This window comes from Falco biarmicus, chromosome Z, assembly GCF_023638135.1.
Source record: "Falco biarmicus isolate bFalBia1 chromosome Z, bFalBia1.pri, whole genome shotgun sequence".
NCBI classification, from domain to species: Eukaryota; Metazoa; Chordata; class Aves; order Falconiformes; family Falconidae; genus Falco; species Falco biarmicus.
The window spans coordinates 7,450,365-7,464,417 of record NC_079311.1 but is presented as its reverse complement, the minus strand read 5'-3'; the positions used below and the strand labels follow the sequence as shown (position 1 = coordinate 7,464,417).

Sequence of the window (14,053 nt, the reverse complement as noted above, 5' to 3'; positions counted from 1 at the left end):
ATAAGGCCTCTCCCTCTTTTCTTTCACTTTCCCAACGAAGCAATGACATTTATTAGTGTAGAAGGTTTTTGCTGTCAGCGGTTTCTCCCATCTGGAGTGCCAGTGTTGACAGAAGGGCTGTGTGGTTAGCAACATTATTGCTCATAAAGTTCATCAGTAAGGGCTAAAGTAAGAGCAGGACTGAAATCCTGACTGGGAACAGAGTATCTTTTCACAAAATGCTAGGGAGCATGAGTGCTTCCTTTGGGAAGGCATTATGGATATCTTCTGTGTAAGCTTAAACTCTAATGATGCCAGCACTGTTTCTCCCTTTTCTTGTCTCCCCACTCCCAGCAGCATCCTCAAGGGTTTATTAGGCAGACCAGAGTAGAATTTAAGTACCCAAAGCCGTGCTTCCATGTTGTTTAGAAGTAAACATAAGAAGAAATGACTTTACAAGAGGAGCTGCAAGTACCAGTGGTCAATAGGATATGGATCATTTCAGTAATAAGAATGTTGTAGGTAGAATGATTTTTAATTTGGTTCACTAGAGATTCTGGGCGCAGGTGGCCTTTGAGATCTGTCTCCTGGAGTGGAGATATCACTGTATTCTTGTCCATCTGCAGCTAACTCTTTCCATGTTTTGGTGGCAGAAGGCTTGAACAAATCATAAAATCACAGAATCATTTAGGTTGGAAAAGACTTACAATCATTAAGTCCAACCCAGCACTGCCAAGTCCACTGCTAAACCATGTCCTTAAGGACCATATCTACGTGCTTTTTAAACACTTCCGGTGGCGGTGATTCCACCATGTCCTTGGGCAGCCTGTTCCAGTGCCTGGCCACCAGTTCAGTGAAGGAATGGCTGTTCCACTTGCAGGATTGTAAAGACAATATGGCTGGAGAGGGAACTAAAATGAAAAAAGAGCAGGATGAGGATTAATGGGGACACTAATTAGGAGAGTTGCATGTGTAGCATATTGGACATATATATGATGTAAATCTTCTGAGGTAAATGGTAGATGCTGTTTGAAATGTGGTAAATTAATCTGGCAGTTTTTAGTTTAAACATTTAGAGTTGCTTGCAGAAACTGATTTGCTGCAATCCGTGGAGGCATAAATTAGGCCTCAGTGAATTATATTTGGAGGTGTTTCCATATTTAAGTTACCCATACGCCATATTTTTCTAAGCAAAACATCCACCTCTGAAATTTTTAGAGTAAGTGTTATACTGGAATGAGCTTGTTGCTGCAAAAGACAATACAGAATTAATCAGAGACATTGCATCTGGTTAATGCGTATGTGTACATGTGTCTCTATAGAAATATATAGGGTGGTACTATGTGCTACACATGGGCTTTTCTTGAACAAAACATGTTTCTTTCCTAATCCAGCTAATTCATTACAAAATATTTTTACAGAATATTAACAAATTAAAGTATGATTATGCATTCTATGCAAAAAATTCAGGTTTTTTTTTTAAATAGATAATTAGGACACTATAAGGAATTAAAAGGGAAATTGTGTTACAGAAAGAATCCTTGATTACAAATCTTTGATTTTTTTCCCCCCTCTTTATAGCATAGAGCATAGTTTAGAATTTTGCTGAATATGTGATTTGTGGAATTTAACCATAACTTGTGTTATATTTAGTCCTCAAATACATTTTTTCACTTTATTTTTTAATTGATTCAATGAAGCTCCTGCACTGTGATTCAGGTTGTAAAGACCACAGTGAAGGACTTTATTCTTTCTGGGCTGAGGAGAAAAATTTACATGTTCTCACAGGCAACAGTATTCTAAGATGGATTTTGATCAGTTTTTGTCTAGTTTTGTGTTTTATCTGTTGGAAAGCTGTGCAAGGGATTCACCACTCTGATGGACCGTGCTTCAAATATCAGCTTAACTTTATTTATGGACCCTTCTATAGCCTTTAGTTCCTATACCAACATTGGTCTTTACCTAAAAGACTGAATAATATAGTTAGCAATTCTTCCTTTTATAACTAAGTATGTCAGCTAGCTGTCAGCTCTGTGATGTGCCTGATCTTCTCTCTTGCAGAATCCAACTCAGTATCAAATCCAAGTCATCTGAATAGCAATACAAAACGCTGCCAGAATGTTACTCTGTTGTACTTTGTAATTTCCTCTTCTCTTAATTTTTAAATTTTACGTTTGATAAAGCTGAAACTCTTATATATTGTTGCTTAATTTTATTTCTTGTTCGTTAATATAGGTGCAATAATCAGTGTGAATGTTTCTGCTTACAATTTCAGTTCTAGCAAATGCGCTACTTATTTAACTTGTCCAAACATGTTGAAGGTATTGAATTTTAAGGCAAAAACAGTCACAGTCTGAAAAGGGAACACTGACAAGTTCAGTCAAAAGGGAGAAGAGGAATAATTTATAAAAGGAACTGTAGATAATGATGCCATCCAGTTGTTTTAAAGTGCATCTACCTCACCTTTAATGAATTAGATTTGTCAACAGCATATGTTTTATGCACTACTTCTAATGAAGTGGCATACCAGCTCTACAGTGTACTTTGAGGTTTATTCCATCAAAGCTTTTTGCTGTCGTAAAGTAGACCTTTTTAAATAATAGATACTAAAAACTACATTTAAATAACATTAAGGTTGTGACACAAACACCAAATGACAAACTTCAGGCAATTCAAAGTTAGGGCTGACAACTTGTCATTAACTGGCATTGTTGCTTTTTAAAAAAGAAGCACAATTGCATGATTTAAGGATTGAATGTCAGACTAACTTTAAATTTCTTGGCTTTTGTGGGCTGGAGTTACAACCTTACTGTCATTTTTTATATAGTTTTTTGCATAGGCTCTGTTTTCAGAAGAATAATGAAAGCAGTGGAAAAAGTACTGGCTTTCTTGGCTTTGTTCTTAATTTAAAACACAAATGTGAAAGTATTGGTCAAAGAACAGGGGCTAGTCTGTTGTCAAACGTACATGCCGTTCTTTTAAACTTCCTTTTCTCTTGTCTTTGTTGATTCTTGTACAGAACTTCCGAGTTACAGGGACTTTAGTCCTGGGGTACTTCAGCTAAACCCTGGAAAGTGCTGAGAGTTCCCAATTCTTTTCCACTTAAAGAACCACTTCCTTTTTAATAAACAGTACTGAACAAAACAGGAGTTTGATAAATGTAGAAAGCCTTGTAAAAATATTATTAATTACTTAAAATATTGTGAAACAAAAGCAGGTGAGTGAGATACTTCCTGTTACTTCTTACATACACTTTCCCATTTTCTTGCTGTTAAACATAATGGAACTTTCTATTCAGGTATGTTAGCATGCATGTGTCAAAGCAGTCCTTTCAATTACTCTGTAGACACAATTCTCAAGGTCTTAAAGTCTAATGCAGACTATCTTATTTTCATCATAGTTTGTCAATTTAATCTACCATAAACTGGCACTGCTGCCAAGTGGGCAGGCCTGCACCAGCCACTCACTGCACTCGCCTACCCTGTGCTACCATCAGTGCTTGGACAGCTGCCTGGTAAATGGGGATAAATGGGCTTGCACAGGGTATGTGGCTGGTACATAGGTTTGGTAGGACATTTTTGGCAAACTACTTCTTGGCTGCCTGTTTTGATTCACTGCTACTGGATGCAGCAGTCAATCTTTAGTTCTTTAGTAACAGTCATAGAATTATGCAATCACAGGATGGTTTGGGTTGGAATAGACCTTTAAAGGTCACCTCGTCCAACACCATGCCATAGGCAGGGGCATCTTGCCTTGGATCAGGTTGCTCAAAACCCCATCCAACCTGACCTTGAACACTTCCTGGGATGGAGCATCCACAGCTGCTGGGCAACCTGTTCCAGTGCCTCACCACCTTCATCGTAAGAATTTCTTCCTTATGTCCAATTTAAATCTACCCTCTTTCAGCTTAAAACCCTTACCTCTTGCCCTGTTCCTACAGACTCTGGTAAAAAATGTCTCTCCATCTTTCTTATAAGCTCCCTTTGTATATTGATGCCAAAACGGCACAGGGTAACTGCTCAGAGACAAATTTCGTCTTTAAGCAGCAAAGGTATTTATTTCGAGCAACATTGTGGAGCTAGCTGATTCACACCAGACAAACTAGCTCCGAAGTTTTCAGTGGAAAGTCAGGTAACTTACACAGGTTGTGTGAGAGGTTGCAACATCTTTACGTACATATTAATTTGATTTTGACATCTAATCATTCTATTCATAATAGGTGGGATCTAGGTGGAGTAAACCTTTGTTCAAAGATTTCTTGACTCAAGGTCTCCTTATCTCCTTCAGGTGCCCACCTTATCTTTCCTAATTATTCAGAGTACATTCCTTTACTTTAACATCTTAAGTGGTACATTCCTTTAACATTGGCAGTGGAATCTTTTCTTTTTCAGAGTACTTTTCTTATTATTCAGAGTACATTCCTTTAACATCGACAATGGAACCTTTTCTAATTATTCAGAGTACACTCCTTTCTCAACACAGAGCATCACCCAGAACATTGTACCAAAGTCATCCTGACCAATCTTTTTAAGACCTTGCTCTGTTTCAATATGAAATGTTAATCTGGATCTTCCACCTCTTCTTTTTTGTAAGATGCTTGTTCTGCAAGTGTGTGACAACAACATACATTATTCTTAGTGACACTACTGAGCTATGTGGATCTTCCCTAAGCATTGCTTAGAGCTGCCATATGCTATTTTGGGTGATTCTGTGGCCTTCTTATATCCCATTCTCTGCATATCTTCTCTCCATTGCTTTCATACCTTTGGAACAATGAAATGAAGTGTTATGTAGCACCATCGTTGGTATAAGTATGAACAGAAATGGAGGTTCTAAAGTTAAATTTTTTTTTAACATTTTGAACTTGGACTGTTATTTACCAGTTGGAATTAGGAAGCATACTGTCCTACTGTGTGAGCAATTTATATAATACTTAAGCAATTATGATTTTTATCCATGAAAGTGTTAGTTCCTCAAATACTCCCTATCAGTAATTTTAATATCTTCTTTTTACATAGGACCACTGATGAACTATTAACTGAATCTTATGCATGGTTTCTTACAACTGAAAACAGGAAGATATCAGTTACAGAGAAAACATATTGACTGAAGGTATGTATTTATGTAAATTGTACATTGTTATGTTCTGAAATTGACTTTCTATGAACTATAAATGCTTAAAAAGTTCTAACAGGGTGGTTAATGAGACCTGTGAAGTTCATAGAACATGCTTATTGGTACTAATCAAGAATATATGTGAATTTTTATTGATTGAAGAAAATCTAGCGCATGCTACATTTAAGTTGAAGAGTAAGAAGTTCTAAGCAAACTTTGCTTAAATTGACTGTTTTATAAATCCTTATTTCTTTATGACAGCTATAAAAATGGCTAGCTCTTAATTATTAAGAAATGGAAAGGTATGAACTTTGGATTAGTATAGTTTTGTAAGAAGTTTGAGTAAAGTATGTTGTTGTAGTAAGGACTTACACGGCTATTGTGGAAGCTAGTTGAGGTCACTGTTTTTGAAATGCATATTGTACTTCGTAGCATTTGCTTAGGTGCAACAGTTCCTAATATTTACTACATTTGGAGCAGAATACAGTCTGTTCTGTAATATACATAAACCCCTAATAACCTCTCGACCCTGTGAAGAAGGGGTCAGAAAATGTGGCCTATCTCTCAAGTTGCCTGAATCTCTTTTATCTGTATAATCAGTCAGTTTCTCTCCACTCTTTTTATTGCCTTGTCATTAGGGCATAGTAGTACAAAAATCTAACTTGAATAAAAAGTTGTAATCATTCCAAGAAGGACTGAGTGGTTTAGTGGTACAGTGGATTATTTGAAATATGAATAGTAGGCTCTACATTGTTTTAATTCTTACCATGCAATTTGACTGGAAGCACGTGAGTTGTATCAGGTAATGCAGATAGAGGGGATGGTAAGCAATACAGCTCAGTTACTTCTTTTCCTCTGATACACCTATCTCTGGTGCTCACTGTGATAGAAGGGAAAAAAAAAGGAAAAATCATTCTGGTCTGCCTTGATATTAAAAATCAGATTATTTGTTTAATCCCATTCCATGGCACACACTTGCAAAGTAATAGACTAACTTGGAACAAACTTAAAGTTTCTGAATAAAGTTCAGCTCCAACATCGGTATGAGGCAGGATATTGTAATGACATTTATTACCAGTAGATAAACTAGGGAAAAAATATCATTTCAATATATGCTCCCTCCCTTTTCTATCCCTGAACTCTTTCATCATTATTCAGAATACATAACATTAACTACTTTTCTCACTGGATGTTTTGTTTGTGCTTGTAGCATTCTCCATAGTGTTTCCTGTTGGTGTACCAGTGAATGGAAGCTTGTGCTGTGACCCAGCCAAAAAACGGTGGTCCCAGCAAGCATAATTTGCAGATCAGTAGAAAAGAGTTGGAACTCAAAGGTTCAGGGTAGAACTCTTATATAAAAATAGATTTGATCACAACTTATGCTTCTGAAGGGTATTCTGCTAATTCAGTTTTAGGCAGTTAAGTTAAAAAATATATAGATTGAACCTTAAAAGCCGATTGCAGTGTACGTTTCCAGCTTGACTCTTATATGGCTTACTACTTTTTAACTTTAAAAAGCTGTAAAATGTTATAAGAGTAACATAAGAAAAAAGAAATATGCTAAAATGTTAATGTGACCCCATGTTGTGGTTTAACCCTGGGTGGTGACTATGCACCACACAACCACTTGCTCACTCCCCACCCTGGTGAAATGGGAGAAAGAAGCAGAAGGGTAGAAGTGAGAAAACTTGTGTGCTGAGGTAAAGACAGTTCAATAGGTAAAGCAAAAACTGTGCATGCAAGCAAAGCAAACCAAGGAATTAGTTCACCAGTTCCCATCAGCAGACAGATGTTCAGCCATCTCCAGGAAGGCAGCTCCATCACATGTGACAGTTACTCGGGAGGACAAATGCCATCAGACCCCACTTCCTTCTTCCACCACTTGGCATGATGTCCTGTGATATGGAATATCCTGTTGGCTAGTTTGGGTCAGATGTCCTGGCTGTGCCCCCTTCCAACTCCCTTTGCCCCTCCAGCCCTCTCTTGCTGGCTGGGCTGCAGAAACTGAGAAGTCCTTAACATATTGTAAACATTACTTGGCAACAACTGGAAAACATCAGTGTGCTCTCAGCATTGTTTTCACACCAAATCCAAAACATGTCACTGCACCAGCTACTAAGAAACTTAACTGTATCCCAGCTGAAATGAGGACACCCTAGGAAAAAAGTTTTTACTTTTTTTTTTTTTTTTTGTCTGTGATGTTCCTCTCTCTTTCTCTCGAGAAACTTGAAATGTAGCTTTTGTTTGGGGGAAAAAAAACACTGAAACCCCTTAAATCTTTAATTTTCAGTCCAATTTTGTTCTGAAGCAAAAGATTTATTTCATATGATAGGCAAGTAATGCACATTGTTTACACTGCAGTTCCACTTCTTGGCTGGTTGCACAATTCATTTGAGCCTTGTAATTATGTAAGAAATAACACAGTGCATGGTGTTCACTTTTAAGATATTTATAAACACTTGCCCTCTTAATCATGAAACCAAAGGCTAAGTGCTTTCTGCACTAGAGAATTTAATATATCTTTACAGTAGTTTAAGATGATAGGGAGGAGGACCCCTTTCTGCATCACAAATCAGCTGATTGTCTTTCCTTTTTACACAGTAATTTATGACCTGGTCTGGTTCCAAAGAGGCATTTATTTTTGCCTGTGTGAGTGCATTTAGTTATGATTCCCTCTCCCACCTTTTTACACTGTTGCCTCTATCATTGAAATAGTATCCTTCACACAGTATCTTCTCAGAAGCAATGGTAGGATGTATTTGGGCTCTCCCTGAGTATTCATGAATCATACCGACATGGCATTTCCATGGCATATACATATATGTGTGTGTATCTATATATGATTTAAACAGTATAGAGGTAAACAAACTGCACCATGAAGTGTGAGGTGTTTCTTTCCTGAGCTGACAACTGCAGGTCTCTTAGTTGCCTTCTGATATGGAGCTTCAGGCTGGAGTGAAGAGTATAGGTTAAAAGATCCTTGGGAAGAAGGAAATTCCTTTCACTATAACTATTCCTTTATTTTCCTTTCTTTCTTCTTCAGCAGCAATGGAAAATTATTGTGGATAAATATTCTTTAGAAGTGCCACTTGGTTTTGCTTTTTTTTTTTTTGCTTTTGTAGCATTATAGTTCTGATGACTTGCACTTCCTGCCAAGAAATAAAGATGTAACATCTGATAATGTAAGTTATCAAGTGAGACAAAGCTGGATCAAAATAGAGAGAGGATGCTCTGGGAAGATAAAGGCCTTCTCTGGGCTACTAGTCAAAAAAGTAATTTATATATGGCTAATGAATTAGGAAGAAGCCCCTGTCTTAAAAAAAATACAAATATTAAAAATTTAGCTTCCCTGATAGTTACAGAACTGCAAACCAGCGAGACACAAGGTTTAATTTTGTACTATTTTGATTACTATTAAGTAGACATGGTGTAGTCATACTTTCATTTCAGTCAGTATATTTGTACTGATCTACAGATGTCTTTCCTATCTACTACTTCCATTGTGTTTGCTAGTGCTTAAACCCTAAATGATACATAATCTGTGTTTTTTGAATGCATGCAGCTAGCTAGTGGCAGTCAAGACATAGTCAAGACTAAGTACTTCACTTAAGGAGGCTTAAACCAATGTTCTTTTAATTAAAACTGGGAATACCATTGGTGTCTGTGTTACTCATACAATTTTTTTCCCTCCTTTAAGTGATCTTTTGATCAGATCCTTTTTTTGGAATAAAAGAACATACAGGTCCAATCTGATGCAGAGCTGTGGTAGAATCAATATACTGCTGAGTATCAAAATTGGGCTTTGGCTAGCAGTGCTAAAAGAGAGAAATACAGTGAAATGTTAAAACCCTTACTCTTCAAGGAAACCAAAATAAAAAGGCAAGCAGGAGGATATCCGGCCACGAAGATGAGTGATCATGGAGAGACAGTTGCCAGCCCAAACTGTTAAAAGAACACTAAACCACTGCTGTATTAGTAGAAAGTGTAATTCTCTTGCTGTGGAACTCGGACCACCATCTAGACATACACCTCTGCATTTCATAGTGATTTTATGGATTCCTTAAAGACAGGCTTTTATTGTTTTGGTGTATTCTGAGTAGTTACCAAAGTATCTTTTAAAACTACTTGATTAGTCTTAAATTAGGCCTGTACATGGGACAAGCAATCTGAGGTATTTAAAACAAATACTTAACATGAGGCTTCTGATGCAAAGCATCTTGGTTATTTTGTTTTCTTTTTTCAGAGCAAGTAATATTTCAGTACCTGACTGTAACTTTAAATAAGTCAAAATACTAAGAAGCAGTAGTCTTTCAGCTGATTATAGAAACTGATGTGTCTATGTGGAGAAAATATTTTACATAAAAATGTATTATGCTTTGATTAATCCACATAAACTTCAAATAGAATGCTAATTATACAATACTGTGCCTCATCAGAGAAATCAATTACTTTTAAACTGATATATGTGAAGCAGGGAGTTATGTTATCAAGCTTACTTTGAAGACAAGCCAACAGAGAGGAAAAAGATTACAGATCACATCCTTTTGTGGAAGCTTATTTGCCTTGAACCTATTTCCTGTTGTCAAACGGTAACCTTTCTCAGACGGTTGCTGATGTAGTTGAATATAAAGTTGCCCTCCTTGAAATTCTGATTTATATTACATGTTAGCAGCAACCATTTGGTCAATCTTAGAAATGTAAAATGATCTTGAAACATCTTATGAGATCTACTAAATTGAAATTATTTGTATAATCTTTTTCTTAATTCAGTTAGCTTATGACATGCAATTGTCACCTTTTGCAAGCAATTTTTTCTTCAGCTTGAAAGTGCCGGCTTCTTTACCCACAATTACAGTTGTTGCTTTGCTAATCCTGTGAGTCAGTCTGCACTAAACAAGAAGCTTATCTCAAATCCTTGGCAGCTTCAGTGAAAATTAAAAAGCATGCTTTACTGTAGAGGTTGTCAAGAGTGGAAATAATATTTGTCCAGTCGGACAGCTTGCTTTTGTAGTCGCTAAATGAAAGTTGAGATTCTGTCTCTTCCTTGAAAGCTTCTGTGTCAAGAAGGTAATTTGGACTGTTTGTGGTTTGACAGGAATTATTAAAATCAGATGAAGTGAAGGGAAGGAAGTGTGAGAAAGCAAAATTGACAGTGACACTCTCTATTATTTGCAGCTTGGATCATGATGACTATGTTGATATGATAGATTCTAAATGTTAGGTTCACTGTTGGGATATGTTAAGCAGCACATACAGTAAAATGCAGTTACAGATGATTTTTCTGACTTAATGCAAAGCCATCCAGCATTTCTTTTCCTTGGGAAACCTGAGAGAGGGAGTGTAGCAGAAAATGAAAGACCAGAGGGGCAAATAGAAAGAAAAAGGGAGTGGTTCAGAAAGAATTTTTCTCCTTTGTGATTCAGTTCAACAACTCTTTATCCTTTCTTTGAGTTCATAAAGCTTGCTAGTATACTTACAGCAGCAATATAACTTAGGATTAAGAAGTAATGGAACAGGTCATAAAATATCTTTTTCCAATTACTTGAGTTTTGCTAGGAATTTTTTAGCATTAACAGTTTTGCATAGAGTGAGCTCAAGTCTTAAAGAGTGCTGTTTCACATCAATTTTTCATGACTTGCATCTTGCATGTTATTTTTAAATAGTGATCTTTTCTGCCACTTTGAGATAAATAATTTAAAAATTAAATTATTGCAATATTCATATAGCTGAATTTTTAATTGCTGAAAATATATTAGCTGTACACTGCATCTTTTGGTGTCTAGTGAATATACAATATATTATTTAATCTTAATCCTTTGTTTTATCTCCTGGTTGTATAGGTAAACTTTCAGTTTTTGAATAGGCATCTGAACTTAGTGCATAAGTAAGACATGTGATTAGTCAAGTTTGAAGGTTGCTTTCATTTCTGTGTGGTTTCCTTTTCTGTTCTCCAGTACAGGACTGTTGTGAAAAATTCTATTTTGGGGCAATTTTCCTTGTAGAGTCTTACGATTTTATATGAAATTAGAGAACTGAAAGGAAAACAGGTGACACATGAAAGTCTTTGCTGTTATTTAGCATAGCCATAGCTTCATACCTTTCAAACGTCATGCAACGTTTGAACAGTTAAGCCATGCCAGCATAGCAAGTCCTGTCTCTCATCTTCACCTATCTGTGCAGTAGAGTGAAGCGTATTAGCATCCAGAGTGATTTATCTACCAGAACAAAAGAGATAAGGGAGCAGAATGACTGAGGGAAAAGAGGTTACACAGAATTGTTCACACACTTGCAAAATAAGGACTGTCATGAGAGAAGAGGGTGGTGTTGAAAACACAGTGGGGACACTGGTAAAGGAGGTACTCCAGTAACAGAGCACATAAAACTCATGTTGTGAGAAGAGGGTGCCAAATGCTGATGTGAGCTGGAAGGGACAATGTGAAACACAGACCACCACCCTGATATAAGAGTGGTTTGAAAATGTCTGTACAGGACAATCTTAGAGGGAGGTAAAAGACACAGCCGTGAGCTGCTCCTATGTAAGAAATGAAATATATAGTTCTGTAGTTGCAGAAGCACATATTTGTACTATCAAAAAGTTAGATTAACGTTAGAGTTTTCTGTTTTGATGAAAATAGTACCTACCAGCCTGAGGTGCTGTCTCAGCTGTGGTTGATGCTTCTCGTAGTAAAACGCAGTCCTTAGGATAAGGAAAAGTGAGGAATGAAATAGTATTCCTGTTTTAATAGGGGTAGGTGATTTACCCAACTCCTGTTCTATAGTGGAATTAGTAGTGTTTAGTAGAACTAGGAATCAAATTCTACTCACAAGGGTGTGACACTTGCAACTGAATATGTGTCCTGTAGGGAGCTGGCCACTGCTGTGTTGGTCATGTGTAGCAGGCAGATAAATCAGGCCAGTTTCACACTTCAAAGCAATACTTTACTAGTTGTTATCAGTCATTACCACACGAGATTAAAACTTAGTCCTTAACAAGCTTTCCTAAACTGCTAGTATACAGTACCACAAAGCTGATGCAGCATAGCTACCACTGATGGCTTGTGTCCTTAGTTACTGAATCTGATGATTCTTAGTTGATGATCTTAGTTACTGAAGTAGCCAGCCTCAAGCTCTTAGTGAGAGAATAAACCCAATAAGCAACTTCCAGGGTTTTTTTGTTTGTAATTTATGCTTCTTCTCAAAAAGATAGGGAGGATCTCATTTGTCCTCAATGCAACTGATTTCATTTTTTCAGATCAGGACTTGTTCTGGCTTTGCCAAGCATCTTTTCTGTTTATTCTGCAGGTTTCTTCTGGTCCCAATAGACATATTTCCTGCTTTATTTGTATATTGTTCTCCAGTCTTGCATGTGTTCCTGTCTGCCCATGTTTTCTTGAGCCCATTTTGTGCAACTGTACCATAAGGTTTTTTTGTTCCTGCTTCTGTTTAGCTGAATTACAAAATGCTTACACATTTTCACAGGTTATGTTGTTAGTAGTTATTATGGTGATATAGGATGCTTACGCACTTTCAGCAGTTATGCTGTTTTAGTGACCTTGTGTCCTTTTTTCAGTGCAAGGGAATATTAATTATGTCATACTTAAAATGGTGGATATGGATTTGCTGTGCCTAGAAGCATGGGTTCAGCAGTCAATTGGAGCTGTGAGATGGCATTCTGATGTTAATACTGAATGGGAGGTGACAGAGTACACTTGAGCCATAGTAGTTTATCACCTGACAAAAAGCAATAATGAAGAAGTAGAGTACCCAGAGAGAGGAAGAAGCAAGCTATCTGCCATTCATGATGAAGCATTGATTGGTTCTTAGAGATACACATACTCTGTTACCTCCTTCAGCTACTGATAGGAGGGTAGGTACTGATAACTCCTGGTAATTCATTGTAAACAGCATTATCTTATACTCTTATACCTGTGTATTATGTAGCCTATTGTTAACTATGAATTGTGGTATAAAAGTGTATGCGTGAAAGACAGTCCCTTTGAAAGAAATTTGAAGACACCCCCCCACCCCCCCCAAATGCATTTCATTTGGGGGCAAACAGTGATAAATGTCAACTATAAATCTTTATATTTACTTCTGTATCTCTGTGTCATCATTCAGTGGTGGTATTCTTTAAATGCATTATGTGCACAACTACTTCCATGTGCAGTTAGGGTTGGTACACCTGCCCTTCCTGAATGTGCAGATTTTACCATAGCATTCAGCAAAACACTTTATAGTTTTGAAAATGTCCTAAACCTGTTAGAAACCACCTCTGTCTCCTGGTGTGTGGTACTTATCAAAGGGGAGGTTAGTTGTATCAGGCTACATCTTCTAATGGCTGTCTGTGGAATTAGTCTGAAGAGGAAGGCGAGAGAAAAACACCATCCCTAGCATTTCAGTATTTACAGTGTTTTCAAATACAAAAGGTAAGATATTTGTTTAGAGATTCAGCACACAGTGGATCAGACGCTCCTGGCAAAAGTGTATATGAATTATTTTGCATAGTTCCACAGTTAATTTCAGATTCCTCATTGCTTGTTCATGTTAGTGCGTAATGGTTGTACTGACTTTTATTCTTAATATAAACAACACAAACACATTTCACAATTTATACAACATAGTTTTTTTACTGCAAGTGTAATACATGTGTTTATATTTTGGCATAGGTTAGTCTATGAAGATGTAATTTAACATTTCAGTTCCTACTGAAATGTATAGCTCAGTTATCAGCTGAGACACCTTTCCTTGTATAATTGATTTTTAGTGCCGGGCTTTCAGTTCTGGCAAAGGTGTGTCTTTTTTTAATTTATTTTTTTTAAAGACACAATCATAATGTAGTGCCAGTCTTGTGATTAGCAGAAGTTCACTTTCCACCCCCTCCTCCCCACAAAGGTTTATTCAGCGAAATTTAAGGGAAGGAGCCTGGAATCTTTTCCTAAAGACATCTCCTAAGAGATGA

At 36.9% G+C, this 14,053-nt stretch overlaps 1 protein-coding gene across 3 annotated transcripts in view; it reads left to right on the top strand.

Moving 5' to 3' along the window:
* The window catches only part of KIAA0825 (KIAA0825 ortholog), a 252,855-nt gene that overhangs the window by 6,019 nt on the left and 232,783 nt on the right, over positions 1-14,053 (top strand). For all 3 annotated transcript variants that reach the window (XM_056325815.1, XM_056325816.1, XM_056325817.1), the window contains exon 2: positions 4,998-5,091. The gene's annotated coding sequence lies outside the window, so the exon portion shown is untranslated. The remainder of the gene's footprint in view (positions 1-4,997; positions 5,092-14,053) is intronic.